Here is a 26,885-nt window from a genome sequence, read left to right on the forward strand (position 1 = left end):
AGCTGCATCGACTTACTCTGTTTCCGCCCTGCTTTAGGAATTGCTAGTTACTCTGGGTCTGGGCAGCCGGGCCCCTCGGAATGCCCGGGCCCCCTACATGTGTATGGGCTGTCCCCCCCGATGGCTGCCCTGCATACGTAGGTATGCACTTAGGTAACAACCAGCTAAAGGTCCATCAGATGACCAAGAGACACCCCTTCGGATCATATGGATAAACACTGCAAGCTCTTGTGGTCCACTATTGCGCTACTGTTATTTTATGATATATATATATATTTTATATTTTACATACATACTATTTCTGATATTGATCCGTTCAGACACTATACTAGTAATGGAGGTGTTTAGTGTGTGTGTGTCACTGGCAATCAAAGGGTTAAAGGTTATTACTAAATACGTGGTGGGCAATCTGACGCTGTCCTGTATTGATGCTAACTAACATTAACGCTAACTGATGTCACCTGTGACACTAATACAGTGATCAGAAAAAAAATCTGTACACTATAATAGTGACACTGTGACAGGGCAATGAAGAAGTTAACTAGGGTTGATCAGGGGGTTACATCTTTATTAGGAGATATATAGCGGGTACCCTAAACCTATCTGGGACTACCACTAACTGCCTCTCACACTAACTGAAGTCAAAGTGATACAGTGATTTGTAAATTTATCTGTATATTGTATATAGTGTACACATTGACAGACACACATTTAACCCCCTGATCACCCCCAGTTAACCCTTTCACTCCCTATGTGTACTGGTGTCAGTGTAGTGCTTGTGTACTCACGGTAGATGTTCTCTCTTCTCATGCTGGAACCGAAAAGGGCTCCAGGAGAGAATATTGCATAATTCCCTGTGCCTGTGTTTACATTACACAGGTACAGGACGTTCTGCAATTGGCCAGAACCGATCACCATGATGACTGATCGGTTCTAAACTGAATCAGAACATCACAGGGATGGCGGGTACGTGCACGTCCCCTCCCCCCCCCCCCTAGCCCAGCGCGTGACCGATGTACAGGTACATCACTTTGTGCTGCCAAGCCACCTTGGCGCAGTATATCTGCGGTGGGTGGTCGGCAAGTGGTTGAAACAGACTTTGTTGCAATGCTAAAAAAGTTGAAGGGACCGAATATAATAATCCTTATGTGTATTAAAACAGTACTTCACCCAAAAGGGGAAGTTTCACTCTTTCTCCTCCCCCCTCCTTTTTCACATTTGGCATATCATTTTCTTTTGGGGGGGAGCTGGTTTTGACAAGTAACTACTCCCACTTTCACTCTGATCGCTTAGGCGATCTGAGCTGAGTCCCCCCCCCCCCCTGCCCACAGCTTTCTGGGACACATCACAAGTCCCTGAAGACTGCGGGCCTGTGCTCACCACAAGCAACCACAGCCGGCTGCTCCCAATTAAAGAGGTGCTCCAGCCAGTTTTGTGTTTATTAAAAGTCAGCAGCTACAAAAAGTGTAGCTGCTGACTTTTAATAAATACATACTCACCTGTCCCATGGTCCAGCGATGTGGTCACCCGAATCAAAGCTTGTCTCCCTATTCTCTCCTGGGCATTGTCATTTCAACTGTGGGCACCCGTCTATGACAACTTGCGGCTTCACAATCGGGGGTGTAACTGCATGAGTCGCGCTGCACCTGCTAAATGGTCTAGCAGTCTTCTGGGACCTGTGATGTATCCTAGAAGACTGCATGGAGGGGGTGGAGAGGAAAGGCGACCTGAGAGGAAGTGGAAGCGGGTACCTTTCAAAATTTAGTATCCGCTACCCCCACCCCCAAAAAAAATGACATGCCAAAATGTGGCAGGGGAGGGGAGGAGGAGTGCTTAACATGGAACTTCCCCTTTTGGGTGGAGCTCTGCTTTAACCACTTCTGGAACAGAAGATTTTCCCCCTTAATGACCGGGCCATTTTTTGTGTTTTGGCACTACGTTAATTTATCTGAAAATTGTGCGGTCATGCTACGCTGTTCCCAAATTACAAACCCAAATCCAAAAAAGTTGGGACACTGTACAAATTGTGAGTAAAAAAGGAATGGACTAATTTACAAATCTCATAAACTTATATTTTATTCACAATATAATATAGATAACATATCAAATGTTGAAACTGAGACATTTTGAAATGTCATGCCAAATATTGGCTCATTTTGGATTTCATGAGAGCTACACATTCCAACATGGGACAGGTAGCAATAAGAGGCCGGAAAAGTTAAATGTACATATAAGGAACAGCTGGAGTACCAATTTGCAACTTATTAGGTCAATTGGCAACATGATTGGGTAAAAAAAAGCCTCTCAGAGTCGCAGTGTCTCTCAGAAGTCAAGATGGGCAGAGGATCACCAATTCCCCCAATGTTGCGGCAAAAATAGTGGAGCAATATCAGAAAGGAGTTTCTCAGAGAAAAATTTGAAAGAGTTTGGAGTTATCATCATCTACAGTGCATAATATCATCCAAAGATTCAGAGAATCTGGAACAAAATCTGTGCATAATGGTCAAGGTCAGAAAACCATACTGGATGCCCGTGATCTTCGGGCCCTTAGATGGCACTGCATCACATACAGGAATGCTACTGTAATGGAAATCACAACATGGGCTCAGGAATACTTCCAGAAAACATTGTCGGTGAACACAATCCACCGTGCCATTCGCCGTTGCCATCTAAAACTTGATAGGCCAAAAAAGAAGCCATATCTAAACATGATCCAGAAGCACAGGTGTTTTCTCTGGGCCAAGGCTCATTTAAAATGGTCTGTGGCAAAGTGGAAAACTGTTCTGTGGTCAGACAAATCAAAATTTGAAGTTCTTTTTGGAAAACTGGGATGCCATGTCATCCGGACTAAAGAGGACAAGGACAACCCAAGTTATTATCAGCGCTCAGTTCAGAAGCCTGCATTTCTGATGGTATGGGATTGCATGAGTGCGTGTGGCATGGGCAGCTTACACATCTGGAAAGGCACCATCAATGCTGAAAGGTATATCCAAGTTCTAGAACAACATATGCTCACATCCAGATGTCGTCTCTTTCAGGGAAGACCTTGCATTTTCCAACATGACAATGCCAGACCACATAATAAACAAGCAAAAAGTTGGGGGAGCAAACCCTGAACATGTATTTCTAAAGCTGGTGCAGCTATGAACCAAGCGACCACATACTGCATCAATTACAACATCATGGCTGCATAGAAGAAGGATCCGGGTACTGAAATGGCCAGCCTGCTGTCCAGATCTTTCACCCATAGAAAACATTTGGCGCATCATAAAGAGGAAGATGCGACAAAGAAGACCAAAGACAGTTGAGCAACTGTAAGCCTGTATTAGACAAGAATGGGACAAAATTCCTATTCCTAAACTTGAGCAACTTGTCTCCTCAGTCCCCAGATGTTTGCAGACTGTTATAAAAAGAAGAGGGCATGCCACACAATGGTAAACATGGCCTTGTCCCAACTTTTTTGAGATATGTTGATGCCATGAAGTTTAAAATCAACTTATTTTTCCCTTAAAATTATAAATTTTCTCAGTTTAAACATTTGATATGTCATCTATGTTGTATTCTGAATAAAATATTTAAATTTGAAACTTCCACATCATTGCATTCTGTTTTTATTCACAATTTGTACAGTGTCCAAACTTTTTTGGAATCGGGTTTGTATATTGATGTCCTTTTTTTTCCCACAAATACAGTAGAGCTTTCTTTTGGTGGCATTTTATCAACTCTGCAATTTTTATTTTTTGCGCTATAAACAAAAAAGTGCGACAATTCTGAAAAAAAAAAAAAAAAACAATATTTTCACTTTCTGCTATATAAACATTCCCATTAAAAAAAAAAAATCTAATTTTTTCATCATTTTAAGTCAATTTGTATTCTGCTTCATATCTTCATATCTACAAACTAGGGAAAGGATTTATTTATTTTTTATTTTTTTTTACTAGTAATGGCAGTGATCAGTGATTTTTAGTGGGACTTCAACATTGCGGTAGACAGATCAGACACCTAACTTGTATTTTTGACACTTTTGGGGGGGGACCAGTGACATTACTACAGTATTCAGTGCTAAAAATATGCACTCCTACTGTACTAATGATACTGGCAGGAAAGGGGTTAACCCAGGGGCGATCAAAGGGTTAAATGTGAGCCTAGGGGGTGTTTTCTAACTGTGGGAGGTATAGATATTTTTTTCCCCCACAAAAGTGGAGTTACCCTTTAACCACTTGCCAACTGCCCACCGCATATATACTGCGGTAGGCTGGATCGGCTGTGCGAATCGCCGTACCTGTATGGTGATCCGCAGGAGCGCTCCTGGGCAGCAGGGATGCCGATAAGCAGGACCGGCGGTTGCGATTGACGCTTGTCACCCGTGATTGCTCCCGGCTGAGAGGGAACAACGGTCTGCTGTTGTAAACACAGCAGACCGTTGTTCTCTCTTCAATGATCCCAGAGCGTCTGTGATCCTTCTATATAGGAACACAAGTCTCTGTGATCATTTCACAAGTCCCTCCCCCCACAGTTATAAAACACTCCCCTAGGCTCACAATTAACTCTTTTATCACCCCTAGGTTAACCCCTTCCCTGCCAGTGTCATTATTACAGTAACAGTGCATATTTTTAGCACTGATTACTGTAGTGATGTCACTGGTCCCCCCAAAAGTGTCATAAATGTCAGTTAGGGGTCCAATCTATCCACCGCAATTTTGCAGTCCCGCTAAAAAACACAAATCGCCGCCATTACTAGTAATAAATAAATAAAATTGACATAAATCTTTGCCCTAGTTTGTATACGCAATAAACCAATCAAAATACGCCTATTGTGATTTTTTTTTACCAAAAATATGTAGCAAAATACAAATTGGCCTAAAAGGATGAAAAAATTAGATTTTTTAAATTTTGGGGAATATTATATAGCTGAAAGTGAAAAATATTGTTTTTTTTTTTTGTTTTTTGTTTTTACAGAATTGTCACTCTTTTTTTGTTTATATCCCAAAAAAATAAAAATCACACAGGTGATCAAATACCACCAAAAGAAAGCTCTATTTGTAGGGAAAAAAAGGACATCATAGTTATTTAGGTACAGAATTACACGACTTTCTGTTAAAGTAACTCAATGCCGAATCACAAAAAATGGCCTGGTTATTAAGGGGGCAAATCCTTCTGGTCCAGAAGTGGTTAACAGAGAAAACCCCTTCCCATTTCATGCTGTCAGCAATGGCACCCCATGGAAGAGAAATGTCACAAGGCCAGAGAAAGAAAATAATTTCTTTACACAAGAAAGGTGAAGGCTACAAGAAGATCACCATAGCTTTACTTATCTGTCAGAATACTGTAGCAAAAGTGATAAAAAAATTTGATGACCAGGCCATCCAACACCTCGACAGGAGCGTCTTCTGCTGAGAAGGGTTGAAGAAAATCGCCATGCAAGTTCACTGCAGTTAGCTAAAGAAATAGAAAGCCAAACTGGGGTGATTGTTTTCCGTGACACAATACAGCATACACCACAGAGGAATGCACAAAAAAGCCCACCTAGAATTTGTCAGGCTCATGCTAAAAAAGAAGAAGACTGCAGGGACTCTGTACTCTGGAGGGATGAGACCAACTTAAATGTTTTTGGAACTGATGTCAGAAGGATGCGGTGCCCCCGAGTGACATAGCCAGGTTGCCCTACCCCTTACATATAACAAGAAATGTCAAAGCAGAGAGGAGGCATTTGGCGGGAGTCAGTCCCAGAAGGCGGAGCGTTTTGGGGTTTTTTTAGGGTCGGCGGGTCGCATGATTGACGATTGGATTTTTATCAAGGGACACTATTTTTTATTTTTTAATAAAAGATTTGTCAAAAACTTGTTTTTATTACTTTTTGTACACTTTTTTGGTGAATGGGTAGGGGTACCTGATACCCATTTACGTGGAGGGGGGCAGGATCTAGGGGCCCCCTTCTTAAATGGGACTTCCATATTCCGATAAGCCTCCCACCTGCAGACCGCAACAACCACTAGCCACGGTTGTGGGGATTAGGCACTTGTCCCCATTAACATGCCCCCCCCCTGCCCCAAAGCACCCACCTCCCCAAGTTGAGGGCTTGTTGCCTGGTATGGTTCAGGAGGAGGGAGGGCACTCACTCGCCCCCCGCTTTCCTGACCTGCCAGGCTGCGTGCCTGGATAAGGATCTGGTATAATTCTTGGGGGGACCCCACACCATTTTTTTTACATTTTGGTGTGGGGCTCCCCTCCAAATCCATACCAAACCAAAAGGGCCTGGTATGGGCTGGGGGGACCCCGTGCCATTTTTTCTATTTTTTTTCGTCACTTTTTTTTTTTTTTATTACTCAGCTGTCAACGGGGAAACCCATTGACAGCTGATGACTCATCAGTTGTTAAGAATGCCGCAGCCTGCTTCCCGGCCCTGCTCCTTAACAATCAGCTGCACCCTGATTGGACTAATCTGTGCATTGCAGGGTGTTCGTTGGGGCAAACACCCTGCAAATTCAGGTGTTCAGCGACCAGCCGAACAGGGCAAATGTTTGGCCCAAACTCATGCTCGGCCCGAACTATTCACCCATCCCTATCTCCATCCAGCATCTAGACTTGAAACTAGGTTTTTTTTTTGAAGTATGGAAAAAGATAGATATTGCAATATGTATCAAACTTGTTCATTCCATGCCTAGAAGATTTGGTGCTGTCCTTACAAATTATGGAGGTCATACAAAATACTGGATGTAGTAGTTTTGGGGTGTATTCATTTTTACATCAACTAATTTGAGTAAAACTGAAGATTTTGCAATCTAAGTTATATTATTAACCTTACTTTCATGTAATGAGCTAAACAAATGCTCTTTAAAACTCAGGTTTGTCAAAATTTGAAACTGTTCTTGTGTTCATTGAAATATTGATTCAAATCTTACTTTTTAAAAGGAGTATACTAATTTATGCTGAGCACTGTGCATCCATTCAAAGTCCGGAATTTCTAAAGCTTGCCTGAGCTGTCAGAAAACAGAGGGCAGAGATCTGAAATTACACTCTGCAGAGATCAGTGAGGAGAGCTCTGAGAGCTGATTGGAGGTAAGTGACATATCCCCCTTCACACAGCACACAGCACACAGGAACAGAGCTCAGGCTGCCAATCACAGGCTGTGTGCTGGAGCTCATTCCACTGTCACCTTTTTTCCTCTTGGTGTCAGGAAAACGTGTCAGAAGTGACTCATGCAGATAACAGAGGAATGGGGCAGTAGACAGAAATTACACTTATGCTCTTGATTGAGACAAGTACACAGTATAGAAGGCTGCTATGCTCCATTCATATTTCATGTTTGAGGTTTACAAGTATTTTAAAATTAATTGCAAGCAAGTATGCATTATACACATGACTGAAAGTACTTACAATTTTGTGCAAGAAACAGGTCCTCTTAAAAGAGCTACTACTTCTTGAGATCTTCTTTTACTAAAGTTACTTTTGCATTTATAAAGTATAATATCGTTGATTAGTCTAAACAACCTTTAAATGATGCCTATTTACATTTGCTAATGAAAGGCAAGGGCAGTTGTTGTCTGGCACTCAGTCTGTTTTGTTAAGCAAATACCTGTACAAAGTCTATTATTTAGTCATGTCCTGTATTCATTTGGAAAGATCTAACATATTCTGTTACATTTAACACTATTTTCATCAATCCCTAGCCCGGATGAAGGAGCTAACAGTCTGCACCTTTGAAAATCACACATACACACACACACACACACACACACACACACACACACACACACACACACACACACTGGACCAGTTTTAGGTTGATGGCAGTTTCACCACATTTTTGGGTTGTAGAAGCAAACTGGAGCATCTGAACGAAAAATTTACACATCCCATGTAGATACAGTTTATTAAATTAGAGTAACTTACCATTTCATAAAATGTCTTTTTTTATTTCTTCATTTTTAATATTAAAATGAACTTGCTATACAAATTATTTCAGTGCATGATCTGAATTTCTGTAATATTTAAAAAAGCCATTGTGTCAGGGCTGGTTCACACCATAAAAGGTGCATCCAAGAGCAAGTTTTTGCTTGCTCCCGCACGTTGCAGCTTGTTTGGGACAGCTCATTAATTTCAAAGTACAGCAGGCACCATTTTTAAAATGACTTCACAAAGAACTGCATAGCATTGCGGCACTATGCATTTTGGTGGCCACGAACGCTCCCGCAATTGCTAGATCTGTGGGGGGGTCGTATGTAAAAATATTGCGCTAACAATAATAATCACCTGCAGCCAGCAAGAACGAAGGACAATTCGTAACAGCCAAACATAGATAAAAGTGATGCAGATGTTGAATGGTAAAATGCAAATTATTAACAATGCAATACATATTTGAATGTAAAAAAACAATCAAACGAGTATAATCAATATGTGCAAAATGTGCAAAAAATATTTTTGAATTATATATTAAACCATAAAGTGCATATCAGCATAAAATGCATGTCAACCAAATAAGAGGGCTGATAAGACCATATTTATGGTTGCAAAACATTAAAGTGCATAATAATAAAAATAAATAAAGTACATCCAGTCCAAAGAAAGTTGATAAGGCGATCTTTGCGGCTGTAAAAAAAAATCCACCAAAATGCAAAGTACAGAATCTCCTTGGATATAATATTTTTACTGTGATCACTTTTGTATGTGACCTCCACCGATGTATGGGAAAAGAAGGGGGGCTTACCAGAAAAATAGGACCCCATAGAGCTTACACTCTTTGGGTCACTCCCACATATAGAGATGGATGGCATTCACGGTTGACACTGGAATGCTTTCAGTGATTCTCAACCTCCTCCAAACATCTCTCATCAACCGTGTGTATGTGTCAATGGGTATCCTCTTGAAATTACAACCGGGACCATGTAATGTCCCCACACAGGCTCAATAAAACAAAAAAGCTCACATAGTGTGTACCCATATAAAAAAACATTTAATCTGAAAGTAGGAACACTTTCAGTATCCAATGTAAAAAAGCGCTTGTAAATTGCATATGAAATCTGGACAGAGTAGCAACAATACCTGGAACCGACTCAACGCGTTTTGTATCAAAATACGTCATCTGGGGTGTGTTATATAGATGTGTGGGGGTGCCATTAAGATTTAGGCTAGGTTCACATCTCTGTGGCTGGGGAACATCTGCAAATTTTAGTTCATGCTGCACTTTAGTAGAAGCGTGGAGGTGCCAATAATTCTTAATAGCACTGTCAAGCATTGGCATGAATGTTTGCAGGTCAGAGATTGGGGTAGGCAGCCCATTGCAATGAACAAGCAGCTCTACCCTGTGAACCAGGGCTTAATGGCACAGAGGGCAGCATACTTTCATGCAGTGTGGACATTCACTCTCGTGCCACAAGTGGTGTGAACTAGCCCTCACTCACATTTGTTGTTAGGAAAACAAATTGGGCTTTTTTTTTTTTTTATTTAAAATTTTTAAGCATAACAAAAAAGTAACCATATGAAAGCAGATACAAGTAACTGACATACATACATTTTGAGACTTGCGGGGAAAAAGCCAACCTGGGGGTGGGCAAGGTAAAGGGGGGGGGGATGTGGTCAGAACTAGATGACCTAGGTAGGGGCAAGGGTCATTAAGGAGGCAGGTTTGACTGGATCTCAAGCAAGAAATGTGTAATCGTCCGAAGGCAGGTCCAGGTCCTTTGAGAGGAAGGTCAGATAAGCGTTCCATTTGTGGTAAAAGGACTGGCTGGATGAGGAGGCCGTAAAGTCCGTATTAAGGCGGTCAATGGATAGGAGTGTGGTTAGCTCTGATTTCACCCTAGAGAAAGAAGGGGGGGTCGTGGAAATCCAATGTTTCAGGATCACTCGTCTGGCTACTAGAAGGCTGTTGAGGATCCACAGACGGTGGGTGTTGGCAGGAGTGCTTGACCATTTCTGTAAGCGTTTGTCCCAATATCCGAACAGGAGTAGTAGAGGGTCTTTTGGTACAGAGATGCCGGTCACATCGTTAATGAAGGATAAGACTTGGTCCCATAACAGTGAGATGGATGAGCAAGACCAAAACTTGTGATGTAGGGAAGGTTTCTCAGCAGAGCAGAGAGGACATTTGTGAGCACCAGGAATCCTGTTGTCAGACAGGAAAGGGATGTGTGCTCTATGGAAGATTTTTAACTGGGTTTCTTTCCAAGTAGCATTAGGGGTTAGTCCAAGAGTGGCATTACGACCACTAATCATGTTGGGTAGAGTGTCTTCTCCAGGGAAATCCTTAAGCCAATTGGATGCAGAGGACGTAGAAGAGGCTGGGGGACACATCCTCAGTAGGGGTTTGTATATGTCCAAAATGGTGAAGTTGCCGGAATCCAAGAGGTTATCGATAAGAAAGGACCGGAACCTGTCCTCAGGTTTACCGGTGGCCGTGTTAATAAAGTGTAGGCATTGATTCACGTAAAAGGATTCTGATACCTGTAAGTTATATTTGGCCACAATATTGGAAGGAGGACGCGGAGTCCCGGTTTGGAGGTCGCACAAATGCACAAAATTAATCAAACCTTTTGCATTCCAGACCTTGCACACTGCATGATTGAGGCCAGGGGGGAAAGCAGGATTACCCCGGATTGGGATATATTTAGAGAAATAAAGAGGCAATTTCAGAAGCTTGCGTACTTCCCTCCACGCAATAACCGTATCCCTAAGGAGCAAGTTATGGCGAAGTTCTGAGCGCATTTGGGACCATTTAACATGTAGGAGGGTGAAGAGAGAAAAGGGGCTGGACATATGAGACTCAAACTCATAGTTGGAATAATGAGAGGTCTGAGATATCCAGTCCAAGGCCACCCTCAGGAGACATGACAAATTATATAACAGCAAATCAGGAAAATTAATACCAGCGTCGCGCCTGGGGAGGCTCAATTTTTTGAAGAAATACGAGGTCTCCTACCTCTCCAGAGGAAACGGGAAAAGGCTTGAGCCACCTCCTGTGTGTCTTTATGTCTGATCAGTAGAGGTAGAGTCTGAAGAAGGTACAGGAGACGTGCAAAGCTGACCATTTTAATTAAGTGGCATCTCCCCAAAAGCGACAGCGGCAGTTCCATCCAATTTTCCAGTTCTCCCCTTATTTTGGAAAACAAAGGGGGATAGTTTAGGGTATATATAGAGTAATGGGTCCTCCCTATTTTAATACCTATGTAATATGTGTAATATGTGTATTTGCAATCTAAAACGGGGAGTCTTTTGTCCAGGAGCGGGACTTGGCATCTCCCAAAGGGATTATCTCACTTTTGGAATAAACGAATCGAAAGTAGAGAAGATCACAGGTTTGTCGGCGGAGGGGTGAGAGGTAAACAACAGGACATTGTCAGCGAACAGAGAGAGGCAAAATTCCTGAAAACTCACGTGTATCCTATGTAGGGGGGCAATGTTTGAAAGGTAACGTGAGAGGGGCTCGATCGCTAGGTTGAACAGAAGTGGGAACAGGGGGCAACCCGGGTGGGTACCTTTGAATAAGCGGAAATCTTCAGTCAGGGACCCACCCACACACAGTCTAGCGGTCGGAGAAGCATACATGGAAGTTATGAGATTGACGAAAGGGCCGTGGAATCCCATGGTCGCCAGGACCTTGCGGAGCCAGACAAAATTAACATTGTCAAAAGCCTTTTCGGCATCTAAAATTGGGTTTTTAACAACCCTGCACACATCTTCATACCTGGGAACATTCTGGATTGGACTGTCATTTTTAACCAGTTGCCAGGTCATTACTGGGATCAGCCATTTCTCCAGAACCCTCTCCAAGCTGCAAGCTTGTAATGTTTGCAAACATAAAGGTCTCATGCACAACATTATACTTGTACTCTGCACTGACTGGCTGCCTGGAAATTGGTAAGAGGAGGAGCGCTATGTCTTGCATGTGTTCAGCGGAGGATAAGGGCAGCCATAGGGCTTTAGAAGCCAACCATTCCTGATGGGTGTGAATAGGGGCGCCAGGAAAAACAAGGTAAGAGCTCAACAAAAAAAAGTTAACAGTGGACAGTGAGTGGCCTTGAGCTAGTCTATAAACTTGGAGAAGTTGAGGGGGGAGAAGAAGGGAGAAGCAGGGAAGTTCTTTGCCATCCTACTGGTTACTGGGCTATGAAATGTTATTGATGCAAAGCATAGAGAGACAGAACTCTAGTCCCTGCAAGCAAAGGAGGCTCCATGGGATGCTGTAAGTGGAGTGAGTAAGTCTCCCAGAAAACTGGGGCAGCAGTCATGGCAACAAGCAAGGATTACAAAATAAAGAAGCTGCATGCTCAGTAAGTAAATAAATCAGCTTCTAAAAATGCTTAAAAATTGGGGGTTTCATATCACTTTATCATGGGCCATGATTCTGTGAGTCTACAAACTTAAGCCAGACAAGTTTAACCACTTGACCTCCAGAAAAAGACAAAACAAAACAACAAAAAAGACTGAAAAATGTAGGGGGAAAAAAAATATATTTTCTACTTTCTGTTATAAAACATGTCCAATACAATCAAATTTCTTCATAAATTTAGGCTAAACTGTAATCTACTGCATGTCTATGGTAAAAAAAAAATAAAACTAAAATCTAATGAGTTTGTATGAATGTTATAGCATCTGCAAACTATGGTATATTTTTTATTTATATATATATATATATATATATATATATATATATAGATATATATATATTAAACAAGCAAAAAATTTGGGGGAGCATACCCATGTATTTCTAAAGCTGGTGCAGCTATGAACCAAAAGACATGTATATTAAAAAAGAATAGCGCACACATGCAAAAGAAATTACCAAATTTGAAGACAATCCATAAATAAAAATGGGGATTTGGTCCCACCATATGGCCATATAGTGCTCAAGCCCACCACTACGTCAAAGTACCCCATTATCAGTGGGTATTTCCTACACTATCCATGAAAAAGAGATGAATCCAGCCTTTCTAACCCTTGGAGACAACACTCCTTGCTGGGAAAGATGTGCAAATGCACTACAGGGGACTCCTCCTATATCCACTTGATAGTGGACACTGATGGGAGTACAGGTGTGTGTGGGGGGTGGGGTGGGTTGCTCAACCTTGGTAGTCTGGTCAGACAGAATACATAATAAACAAGCAAAACATTTGGGGGAGCATACCCATGTATTTCTAAAGCTGGTGCAACTATGAACCAAAAGACATGTATATTAAAAAAGAATAGAGCACACATGCAAAAGAAATGACCAAATTTGAAGACAATCCATAAATAAAAATGGGGATTTGGTCCCACCATATGGCCATATAGTGCTCAAGCCCACCACTACGTGGTCTGGGACTTTATTAAAAATTTCAAAAATGAAATATCACGTTGTCATTGTGGGGTACTGAGTGTAGATTAATGAGAATAAAAATGAACCTAAACAACTGTAGTATCATATATTGAAAAAAGTGAAGGGGAATACTTTCTGAATGCACTGTATATTTGAAAATTGATCAATCCTGATGGCCTATCTAATTTCCTGAGGCCCTAAAATAGCAGGACAGTACAAATATCCCCAAATGAACCCTTTTTGGAAAGCAGATAGTCTTAGGTATTTAGTAAGAGGCATGGCAAGATTTTTAAAGTTGCAATTTATTTGTCACATTTTTTTTGAAAATGAAGAAATTAAATACATTTTTTTTTCCCCCACACAGTTTTTTTTTTTCTTTCACCAGTGAAGAACAGCATTGTCATATGACTAGTGTGGCAGTGATCAGGAATACTGACTGGTGACAGAATAAAAAATAAAAATAAAAACATTGATGAATATTTTTTTTTCAGTTTCTAAACATTTCTTTTCTTTTTTTTTACATACCTACATCAGAGTAGTTTAGTGTCACCATAGTGACCCTCTTGGAGGGTAATCTGGGATTTTTTTTTTAACTTTGATTGCTGGTACAGTGATAATCAATGTTTTGAACTTTTATGAATGGGTTTCTTTCATTACAGCTGCGATTACTATTGTGATGCTGTGATTGACCCACAGCTATCACATGGTACAGGGTGCTGTGATTGGCCCAAGTACTATGTGATAGCTATGGGCCAATCACAGCATCCCAATACTAAGCACAGCTGTTATGAATGAAACCCATTCATAACAGTTGTGTTACATTGTGATAATGTGATCACATAGCGATCAGGTGATATCCTGGCTTCTTTGAGTGGTGGACTGAGTGCCACAAGGAGCACACCAGTGTGCATGTGCCAGGCAACATATAGGTATGTAGCCTGGCTTGTAGCTACCACTCGCTCACAATAAAACTACTGTGGGCAGGAGGTAAATTGCTACTTGTGTATATATACTTAATAAGCAGTTAAAAAGTTTTAACCACTTGCCGATCAGGCCATAGCCAAATGACAGCTACAGCATGGTCGGCTTATTCTCCGAGGGCGTACATTGACATCCTTCCAGGATCACGCATCCCCCACGCCCCCTGGGACGCACACAGGGAAGTGTCCATGCTCGCGGGTCGTGGTAAAGGGCCAATGACAGCGACCCTTTACCACGTGATCATTCTGTCATTGGACAGAGCAATCAACAAACCAGTGCATGTTCTGTTCAGTTTTCTCCTCTCCTCGCAAGTCGCAAGCTGTACACAGCGATAGGTACAGCATGCGAGCAGTGGAGAAGTACCGCAGCACCACTCACACCTGCCTCCTCCATGCCTCAGCCATGCCTCAATCATACCTCAGTCATGCCTCAATCATGCCTCAGTCATGCCCATCCATGCCTCAATCATGCCAATCTGTGCCTCAATCATGCATACCCATGCCTCAATCATGCCCATCCATGCCCCACTCATGCCTCAGTCGTGCCTCAATCATACCTCAATCATGCCCACCTGTGCCTCAACCATGCCCATCCATGCCTCAGTCATGCCTATCTATGCCTCAGTCATGCCCATCCATGCCTCAATCATGCCAATCTGTGCCTCAATCATGCATATCCATGCCTCAATCATGCCAGTCTTTGCCTCAGCTGTGCCTCAATCATGCCCATCCATGCCTCAATCATGCCTCATTCATGCCCATCCGTGCCATATCCATGCCTCATCTGTGCCCACCCATGCCTCATTTTTTCGCACCCATGCCACCTCAGTGCTCATCCATGGCTCATTCATGCTCATCCATGGCATATCCATGCCACATCAGTGCTCATCCATGCCACATCCATGCCACATAAGTGCTCATCGGTGCCACATCTATGCTACATCAGTGCTCATCCACAACATCAGTGCTCATCTGTGCCACCTCCATGCCACTTCAGTGCTCCTCAATGCCACATCCATGCCACATCAATGCTCATTCATGCCACATCAGTGCTCATCCATGCCACATCCATGCCACATCAGTGCTCATCTGTACCACATCAATGTCACATCAGTGCTCATATGGGCCACATCAGTGCAACTACAGTGCTTATAAGTGCCCTACAGTGCCTCACAAAAGTGCAATAGGTATTTAGGAAATGACAGTTCTCCCTGAATGTTGGGCCTCTGTATATGGCTAGGCTGTGTAAAAGTCTCACACAAGTAGTATTGCCATACTCAGGAGGAGTAGCAGAATGTATTTTGGTGTGTCATTTTTGCTATGTACATGCTATGTGTTAGAATTATTTGTATAATTGTATAAATAGACAACTTTGTGTAAAAAAAAAAAAATGCTTTATTTTCTTTCCACATTTTCCAAAAACTTGTGGAAAAAAGACTCATTATGCATCCTATATTATGTGTTGGGGTGTTTGCTTTCCAAAATGGGGTCATTTTGTGGGTGTTTCCATTGTCCTGGTGCTCCATGGACTTCAAAAGTGTGATAGGTTGTCAGGAAATTATATGTGTAATTTATGCTCCTAGAATGCCTGGAGGTACTACTTGGATGTTGGGCCTCTGTATGTGGCTATGCTGTGACAAAGTCTCACACATGTGGTATCGCCATACTCAGGAGGAGTAGCAGAATGTATTTTGGGGTGTAGTTGCAAGTATGCCTATACAGTGTGTGAGAAATAACTTGGTAATAGGGAAAAAAATCTTCATTTTGCAAGAATTGTGGGAAAAAATTACAACTCAAAAACCTCACCATGTCTCTTACTAAATACCTTGGAATGTCTACTTTCCAAAAAGGGGTCATTTGTTCTTTCCTGGCTTGTTAGTGTCTATGAAATGAGATAAACCGTCAGTACATCAGGTGTAATCAATTTTCAATTATTGGCACCATAGCTTGTAGACTCTATAACCTTCCAAAGACCAAACAATATATACTTATTTTTTTTTTTTTTTATTCAAAGATATGTAGCAGTACAACTTTTGGCCAAAATGTATAAATAAAAATTACTAAAACGAAGAAAAATGCATTTTTTTACATAATTTTTGGTCTTTTTTCATTTATAGCGCAAACAATAAAAAAAACACCAGTGAGGATTAAATACCACCAAAAGAAAGCTCTATTTGTGTGAAAAAAAGACAAAAATGTAATATGGGTACAGTGTTGCATGACTGAGTAATTGTCATTAAAAATGGGAGAGCACTGAAAGCTGAAAATTGGTCTGGTTAGGAAGGGGTTTTAGGTGCCCAGTGGGTAACACACTCTCACTGACCTCTGTTGCTGCATGTAGTATAAAGTAAAGTAATTAATTCTCAAAATCCTCAAAGATTACAGCAAAGACTCCTAAATAGGGCTTTAGTCGGTTTCTAGTAACTTAGTAGCACCTGCTGTTTGTTTACATTGTTTACATTAGAGGGATAGCATGCTGACAAGATTCTATTCTCTATAGAAAGTAAATAGAAAAGATCTGAGATTTCAGTGCCTAGTTTGTGATACTTAAAGATGCATTTCTCGACACGCTACGTTTAGAAAAATATATATACCAACATAGGGGTAACCCTGGAAAATTTGAAGCACTATGGGCCCCGTGGTTGGCTGTCCCGGGCCTGGTCCCGGTGGACCTGGTCCTTAATAATCTTATAGCTGGGGTGGTATGAGTTTTGGAGGGCCGGTTATGCTGAATTCTGTTTCCATTCGAACCTCCGCATTTGTGCTCATTGAGGGGGGGTGGGGCGGTGGGGGCGGCTAAACGCCTGTTCCTCTATTTTTGTGATGGGTAGGTTGCATTACTTGAGTTGTGGCTATGCTAATGCTGTATGTTGTCTATAAATGCTTGTGGGCATTGCGGGGTGTGCGGGGTGTGCTCTGGACTCTGTTGTTTTGTTTTGTACCTGTTTGAACTTTTCAATAAAGTTTTCTCTTGATTTAAAAAAAAAAGATGCATTTCTCCATGTTCCTTTAGCTACAGAGGTGAATAACGGGTTTAAAGTGCTTTTATATCTTGTTTAGAATGTGTAAATGCTTTAGTATGCATAGTCTGCACAAAAGTATATTATAACAATTTCTATTACATAGAAGTCTGTTATTTCCCAATTAATACTCCTTTTCCCATTAGGCCCTCCTGTACTAAAAATAATAAATTACTTTTCCCTTCTCCATCTGCACCCTAGTATGATCAACCTCATGTCCTGCAACACCTTGATATAGTAAGTGTGCAGGTGGAGGTGTAGAGTGTATTCTGACAGTTGATGTGTTTTAACGTAATATAGTGTTATGACATGACATGTCATGTGTTGTCACATACTGAAATGTTCTGACACAGTGAAGTATTCTGACAGCTGTGTTCCCACAGAGTGTTATGTTTTGACGTAGCGACTAGCGAGCAGCACACGTTTATTGCATAGTCAGCAATCGTGCTAGGTAACAACTATATCCCAACTGCACAGCAAATGTACTTAAAGCATCCCTTTTTCAGTATACACCCTTAAAATATGGGGTCCTCACATCCAGAGGCGTGATATGACACATACAATGATACATTCACCCATTTCAATCATATGTTTTAAATCATACAATCATAATCCCCCAAAGAAACTTGTAAGTTTATGTTGTTGTGCTATTCCAATAGCAAGCAACTTAAGATTTAACTGAAAAACCAGTGCTTTGGGATCTAAATGGTGCTGAACAAATCAGACAATGACAGAGCAGGTCATGCATATCATCCAAAGAGAAAGATCAGGGAGAGCTGCCGATTGGCCTGCTTTGTGTGATTATCTCTTCTTCAGCTTCTCTCTTTTAGGATTACATGACCAAGGCCTAGGCATTTCATCACTATAAAATGATCTCCTCTGTTATAGTACTGTATATGGTGCCTTGCAAAAGTTTTCAGAACCTTGGTTAGTTCTCTCCATTTACTTTTTAATCCGATTTTTTTTTGTTTAAATAGTACAATATGTTCACTGCCTACATTTTTAATCCCTACACTTTAACATTTTGCAAAGCCGCCTACAGCAATAAAAATATTTAGGTGGACCTGTAATTTATTCTTTAACAATAAATAGCTGAAGCTATAAAATAACTTCCTACAGTTTCCAGACAGAAGGGCTGTGAAGAGCCTTATTCAGCAAGGCCCAGCCAATTTGCAGCTCTGAATTTGTATTTCCATGTTAGCCACATGACTCGTTATAAAAAGGAGCTTAGAACAAAAATAGGAAGTATTTTTTTCTCATAAAGTTGACTTTTAGATTTTAGTTGCTTTACCACTTCAGCCCCAGAAGGTTTTATCCCAATGGTGGAAAACTCACAATTAATCAATTATTTTAATATAAGTAGTGTACTTTATCTATCTTACTGGCACATGTCCTTTACACTTTCCTCACTGGAGCCCGTTAGTAGATGTAGCCCAATTCATTCTTTAGTGACTTCACCGTTGCATGCTCAATCAGACCGTCATTCACAGCATGATTTTTGTGCCATCAGCTAAGACGGTCTCCTGCCGTTCCATCGTCATCAACACTGTTGCAGTGCAATATCGCTGATCCTTAGCCGAGTTCCTGAAACACCCCATGTAACTAGCCACATCACAGGGGATGTTACTAAGGCCCTGATCATCCTTGGAGCAAGCAAGAAAATGTAATCCTTCACCAAGAAATCTTACCAAGCAAAAGCCAAAACTGTTACAGTGGCTTACACTCATATGTATGTATAATTACATCAGATACTTAGGAACCATTAAAGTGTTACTAAACCTACAAAAGTACAATCAGTCTGTATTTCAGTAAAGCATGCTTGTTATCCTCACTGTGGAACCTAATGGGTTATTCCTCTACATTGTGTAAAACGTTTGTTTGATCCTGTCTTCCCTGATCCTCCTTCTTCCACTGTCCCCAATCCATCTCCTGATCAGACAGAGACTTTGGAGTCATTTTGCACTTGCTCAGTTTTGTGTGTATTGCTAGAGAGTTTTTTTTTTTTCTTGGGAGAGTGCATGTGATCAGCACAGGGCCAATCAGCATTGTTCAGACAGAAGGTCAGGGGTCCTGCAGCCTCATAGGACAGTCAGGAAAGAATGAAAATTCCTTCTACAAGCTTTAGCCAGACCTTCATAGAAGTCATAGGACTGCTACAATATATACTGCTGATGAGAAAAGGTATTTAGCCATTTATATTTACTAAAATAATTACATCTCCATGTTCTGTGTACTGTGGGGGACCAGATATAGGGAATGCAGGGTCCTGGGTTTAGTAACAGTTTAAAAATATTTAAAATTACACATGTAGTTACCATAGAAACTAATGATGAAAAAAGGCTTAGCTAATTCATACTGCGCATGCGCGAGATTATGGGCCGTCATCATAGAGAGGGGACGAAAGTACAAGTAGCCTGGATGCAGAAGAGGAGATCCAATATGGCGCCGGCTTCTGCTGGCATACAAAGAAAATACAGTAAGAAAAAAACACCTACAATTACATATTTTTCGGGAAATAATAAAGCGATCTATATTGTGATTACGTAAGGTATTGCCCTAGTGTTTATTTAGAATAATGGGAGCTGAGTTTACTACCATTTTAACCACTTGCTGATCAGCTGCTGCATTTATACAGCAGCAGGTCAGCAGGTTCCCGCAAATTGGCATACCTGTATGGCGGTCCACGGTAGCGATCCTGTGGGCGCGCGTTCGCCGTAGGAGTCATGCAACGCATCCACTCACCAGCGGGAAAGCCGATCAATGGGGCTGGCAGCCGCAGCTGCTGCCGGGCACCTGCGATCGCTCCCTGTGAAGAGAGAACAGCGGTCTGCTGTTGTAATCACAACAGACCGCCGTTCTCTCAGGAATCAATGCAGAGCTCCTGTGTTCCTCCTATTTAGGAACACAGGTCTCTGTATGGATTTCACAAGGCCATCCCCCCCAGTTAGAAAACACTCCCTAGGCTCACATTTAACTTTTGGTCTCCCCTGGGTTAACCCCTTCCCTGCCAGTGTCATTAAAACAGTAACAGTGCATATTTTTAGTACTGATTACTGTAGTAATGTCACTGGTCCCCCCCAAAAGTGTCAAAAATGTCAGTTCGGGGTCTGATCTGTCAGCTGCAATGTTGCAGTACCGCTAAAAATCGCTGACCGCCGCCATTACTAGTAAAAAATAAAAAATAAATAAAAACAACATAAATCTTTCCCCTAGTTTGTAGACGCGATTACGCAAACCAATAAAAATACGCTTATTGGGGTTTTTTTAACCAAAAATTTGTAGCAGAGTATGAATTGGCCTAAAAGGATGAAAAAAAAATAGCTTTTTTATTTATTTATTTTTTTTGGGAATGTTATATAGCAGAAAGTGAAAATCTATATATATTTTTTCAGAATTGTTGCTCTTTTTTTGTTTATAGCGCAAAAAATAAAAATCCCACAGGTGATCAAATACCACCAAAAGAAAGCTCTATTTGTGGTTAAAAAAAAAACCCATCAATTTTTTTGGGTACAGCATCGCACGACCATGCAATTGTCTGGTAAAATAACGCAGTGCCGAATCACAAAAAATGGCCTGGTCATTAAAGAGGAAGTAAACCCTCCTCTGCAAGTTGTACCTATAGGTAAGCCTATGATAAGGCTTACCTATAGGTACTGTGAATATATCCTAAACATGTACCGTTTAGGAGATATTTACCTTACATGCAGCCAGTGGCATTACTGGCGCACACGCTCTGAAGGAACGGCCGCTGGTGCGCGCGTGCTCGGGAGTGACGTTACCGCGGCTCCGGCCAATCAGATGGCCGGATGCCGTGATCCCAAAGGACGGGCGACTGAACATGTCGCCCGTCATAGAGGTAAGCGGGCGGGGGCTCGTTCTAAGGTAAGTATTTCATAATGAGCTAGTATGCGATGCATACTAGCTCATTATGTGTTTCTCTTTCAGGTTGAAAAATTGGGTTTACAACCTCTTTAAGGGGGAAAATCTTCCGGTCCAGTGGTCAAAGTATAAATGTTCATGCCTTTAGAGGGGCACAGACAAATAACTTATTGATGAGGCTATGCATACATATACACCCTGCAACCTAATCTCATTTTAAAAATGAGCAAAGTCAAGTATGGTACAGATCCCACTACCCAGAATTTGTGCTGCATGCCAAGGGCATGTGGGGGTGAGCAAAGAAAAGTTTCTGCATGGTTTCAAAGGGTCAAGGGCATCACAGGTTATCTGCTTTTAAAACAGGCTGCAGAGGGAATTTTCTTATGCTCAACTTTATCCAATAAGTCGTTTGCCTGTGTCATCCTGAAAAAGTACATATAAACATATTTAGCATTCCACTCTTTTCAGACATGTAATTAGTGTTGATCTAAGGTTATTTTGACCTATCCTACCAATTACTTTTCCCAGGCTATTTGGATGATGCTTATACACCACAAATTCTACATAAATTCAGGCTGTGACTGGCTTTTGTAGGGCATATGCCTTTTTTCATGACCAGTCCACTCCAGTGTTGTTTTGACTTTGTGTTTGATCATTGTCCTGCTGAAGGCTGAACTGTCATTATGGATTCAGATTTTTAAAAGACAGAAACAGGTATTTCTTAACTTTCTATTTTTCTTTTTATTAAAAAAAATAATATATAGCATAAAGCTACAACCACCATATTTTACAGTCATATAGTGATTTATTTGTTTAGGAGTGGGAGGTTTTTGATCTGTAAAGATGTCCAAAACTCAGTTTCCTTGGGCTGTAACTCATTTATTTAAAATACATGTTCACAGACATTTTAATGCCAGTACTCTTTGTCAGGTAAATAGAGTTTAGGCATCCTTACTTTTATGTAAATGGATATCAAGTAATCAAACTAATCTTTATTGAGGTGACCTTAAACAGCCAACACATTTCAGGACTTCTGGCACTTCTCCAGCAGGGCTTGATTTTCAAGGTGAACTTAACATGAAAGGACCAAGGAGTTTGGTTATGGGTTACTATTAGAAGGAATGGGCAGGCTGACAATTGCTAGATACACTTGGTAATTAGCATATTGGAGCAGCAAATTGTACTGTATCCTGGATCCCTCATTTAGGGGTACCTCGCTGTTATGAGAGCAGCCTTACCACAGCTATTCATTTCTTATTTACCCTTTTCTTATTTTAGTAGGTGATTGCTGTCAGGTTGAGCTCCCCAACTTAGCCTATGAAACACCAAATGTTAACACAGATTGGGGCTGTTTAATTATTTATCAGGGCTATATTTGGTCAAAGACATGTTGGTCCCATCATAAAAAAACCTTTTCTAATATCACAGTTAGGCCACAATTTTGAAATATAATATAATAGATTTTTTAACAAAATACATTTAATACAAGGTGGACTTGCGACAGAGGACTCCCAGAGCATTATGGGTTTTCTAAAAAGAGCACACCAGAAGATAATGGCCTTCAGGTTTTACCTCTGATTGAAAATTGTTATTGAGCCATCTAAAGTGGGTGTGAGAATGAATGAGCCACTGCTTTGCACTAGGGATCAACCGATTATCGGCAATGCCGATATATCGGGGGCCGATATGCGGCCCCTGAGGTTACAGATATTGCCGATATTCCAGGAAAGTGCTGTACCGGAGTGATGCCTGCAGCTAGAGGAATCACCCCGATACCGGTGTCCATAGCCTGCATCAGTTGTCTTGTAATGACAACTGATGCAGCTGAGAAGCCGCTCAGCTGTCATTACAAGGAGCGGGAGACCCGGGCATCCAACCTCCACAGGCGCCGAAGAGAAGACCCGATCAAAGCCGTATTCAGCTCTGATCGGGTCTCCATGTAAAAACCCGGAAGTGATGTCATGACATCACTTCCGGGTATTCAGAGCCAGATTCAAAAAAATTACAGCATTCAAAACAGCCAAACTTGGCTGTTTTGAATTATTTTAAGTGCAGAGGAGGGGTTTGGGGTTTGTACCTGTGAAAAAAAAAAAAAAGTAAAAAAAAATTGTTTTTAAATGTCCGAAAATATCGGCCGATATCCGATGACCAAAATATCGGTATCAGCACTAAAAAAAAGATATTGGTCGATCACTACTTTAAACCATTTACTTGTGTGTCAAAATAACTTGGTAAACATGTAAAAATGTGCTTTGTGTTCAACCTATTGACCACTCCTGGAAATTCTAATATAGAGGTGCTTCTTATAAAATTGGAATATCATCAAAAAGTTAATTTTTTTCAGTAATTCAATTTAAAAAGCGAAACTCATATATTTTATATAGATACATTACACACAAAGTGATATATTGCAAGCATTTCTTTCTTTTAATTTTGATGATTAAGAAAACCCAAAATTCAGTATCTCAAAAAATTAAAATATTGGTGTTGGTCTACTGTGTTTTATCAAGTCCAAAGTCAGCGCACCCCTCCAGCAGGAAACTCTGGAGCATTTCATGTTTCCCTCTGCTGACCAGCTTTATGGAGATGCTGATTACATTTTCCAGCAGGACTTGGTACCTGCCCACACTGCCAAAAGTACCAATACCTGGTTTAATGAACATGGTATCACAGTGCTCGATTGGCCAGAAAACTCGTCTGAACCCCATAGAGAGTCTGTGAGGTATTGTCAAGAGGAAGATGAGAGATACCAGACCCAACAATGCAGATGACCTGAAGGCCACCAACAAAGAAACCTGGGTTTCCATAACACCTCAGCAGTGCCACAGGCTGATCACCTCCATGTCACGCTGCATTGATGCAGTAATTCATGCAAAATGACCCCCAAACAAGTATTGAGTTCATACTGTACTGTACATGAACATACTTTTCAGTAAGCCAACATTTCCGTATTAAAAATCCTTTTTTTATTGGTCTTATGTAATATTCTAATTTTCTGAGATACTGAATTTTGGGTTTTCACTATCTGTAAACCATAATCATCAAAATTAAAAGAAAGAAATGCTTCAAATATATCACTCTGTGTGTGACACATCTATATATAATATTTGAGTATTCATTTTTTCAATTGAATTACTAAAAAATGTAACTTTTTGATGATATTCTAATTTTATGAGATGCACCTGTATAATAATTGATACTATTCTGAACAAAAACTTTTATTTTTATTTTTATTGCTTAGTCATGAAAGATAACATACACAAAATCATGATGTATTTCCTTTAGGTAGTTTATTTTTTATAAGACCCTTCCATTTAACACAGTATTAATCAAAGTTCTTGATGGTTACACATTTACATTTAGTCTCAGCCACTCAGCTGTATAGCTACTTCAGGACTTGTGTAGATGGACACATTCAGGATGCTTTCAGGTGCATTTAGCTTGAATTTGAGATCGGTTTAAGATGCTTCTTTCGGAATTCCTTAAAGTGGAATTTTAGTCACAAAAATTAAGTCCTGTTAGATGACTTCAGGCTGGCCTCTTTTGCAGGTATAGCTATGTAAAATAATAAAAATAGGTGTCTATACTGTTTAAAATCCAGTAATACACTGTAAACCCTGCTGTGCACATGCTTATTTGCTCTCCATTTTTTAGGCACTGTCGATTTTGTAGAGGATGATCTGCTGACAGCCTAACGAAGAATTAAACCCTGCTATCCTTTACAGACAAGAAGGCTGCTTCTGTTTGATCTGCAACTGCCATGGTGCTGCACATGTGATCAGTTTTGACACCAGCCATTTGATGGTTTGACAGTTTGGTTGAGGACACAAGCAAATGTGACAGTTAGCAATTTCCAACATTCCAGGAATGTATCTTTTTTGAAATCGTTAAATTGATGGGTTTAGTTCGACTTTATGATTTACTGCTGTTCAGGGGCTCCGGGCTTCAGCTAATAGGCATCCTCCATCAAGAAGAAACAGGAGCAATGCATGAGGCAATTTACAGCACACACTCATTTTAGTAGCAAAATTAATAATGTGGAATGTATGTTTCTTGCAAAAGAACATTTTTTCTTATCAAAGTTGTCATGGGTAAAGTTCCCCTTTAACTGGTGCTTCCGATCTCCTTCTAACCTTCTAAAGGCCCGTACACATGTACCGATTGTCGGCCGTAAATATTCAGCCAATGTCCGATCGGCCGATTGTAGGCTTGTTAGTATGATGCTTCCGACAACCGACTGCGACTTTTCGGCCGAACAAAATCTGGTCTGGACAGCACTGGACAAAAGATGGCCGATCGTTCGGCCGACAATCAGTGCGTGTGTACGGGGGCTTTAGTTTCATAGTAGTTGAGGTTGAATAAAGACAAAAGTCCATCCAGTTCAACCTGTGTAGGTGTGTGTGGCCCTAATCATCTCACATACCCCTGAATGATCTGATCCTTGAGATGTACGTCTAAAGCCCCGTGCACACGCACCGATTGTCGGACGAACGGTCAGCCGTCTTTTGTCCAGTGCTGTCGTGTTGGTTGAAAATTGCTCAAGACTGCACACGAATTTTGTCGGCCAACAACAACCAACTTCAGAAGTGATGTCATGTGATGGTTAACTTTCCGTGTTTTTTTTCTTCTCTGAGCATGCCCAGTCTTGCTCATCTGGCTTTTGTCGGCCGAAATCTGTACTGACTGACGAACAATCGGCCGTTCTGGTGTTGGCCAACAAAAATTTTATAGCATGCAGACCAGATTTTGTTCGGCCGAAAAGTCGCAGTCGGTTGTCGGAAGCATCATACTAACAAGCCGTCAATCGGCCGATCGGACGTTGGCCGAATATTTACGGCCGACAATCGGTACGTGTGTACGGGCCTTTAGAGTCTTTTGAAAGCCACCATACTTCCCGCAGAAACCACCTCTTGTGGTAGAGAATTCCACAATCTTGTAGCTCTAACAATAAAGAACCCCCCACGTTGCCTGAGGTTAAACGCTTCTCCTCTAATCGCAATGTATGCCCTCGAGTCCTCATGCACTCTCTACGACTGAATAGCTTTTTTTCTATGTCGAGATCACCATTAAGATATTTATAAATTGCTATCATGTCCCCTCTCAGGCGTCTCTTCTCCAGGGAGAATAAATCAAGCATTGCAGATGCTCTTCATAATTAAGGTCCTCCAATCCCCTAATTAGTTTAGTTGCCCTTCTCTGGATTCTCTCCAGCTCCAACACATCCCTCCTGAGGTCTGGCAACCAGAACTGGACAGAATACTCCAGATGTGGTCGGACCAGAGTTTTATAAAGTGGAAGGATTATAGTCTTATCTCTGGAATACAAACCTTTCTTTAAGCATGCTAATATTCTGCTAGCTTTGGCAGCTGCCGCTTGGCATTGCATGCTATTGCCTAGTCTATCATCTACCAAAACTCCCAGATCTTTCTCCATTTTTGATTCCCCCAAGGGTTCCCCCCCTAGCGTGTATTGTGCTTTTATGTTTTTAGTCCCCAAGTGCAAAACCTTACACTTCTCCACATTAAACCTCATTTGCCATGTCGTAGCCCACTCCATTAATTTGTCCAGGTCATCTTCTTCTGACCTGCTTCTGACCATCTCACCAGCAGTCCCAACAGCAACATTTAAACATTTGGATATTATTTTGTACCCTTTTTTGAATTTATGCACTTGTATTGCTTCATCTCTAAATTTTTTGGAGTGCTCTTTAG

Source organism: Pelophylax lessonae (assembly GCF_965119305.1).
Source record: "Pelophylax lessonae genome assembly, chromosome: 2".
Taxonomy (NCBI): Eukaryota; Metazoa; Chordata; class Amphibia; order Anura; family Ranidae; genus Pelophylax; species Pelophylax lessonae.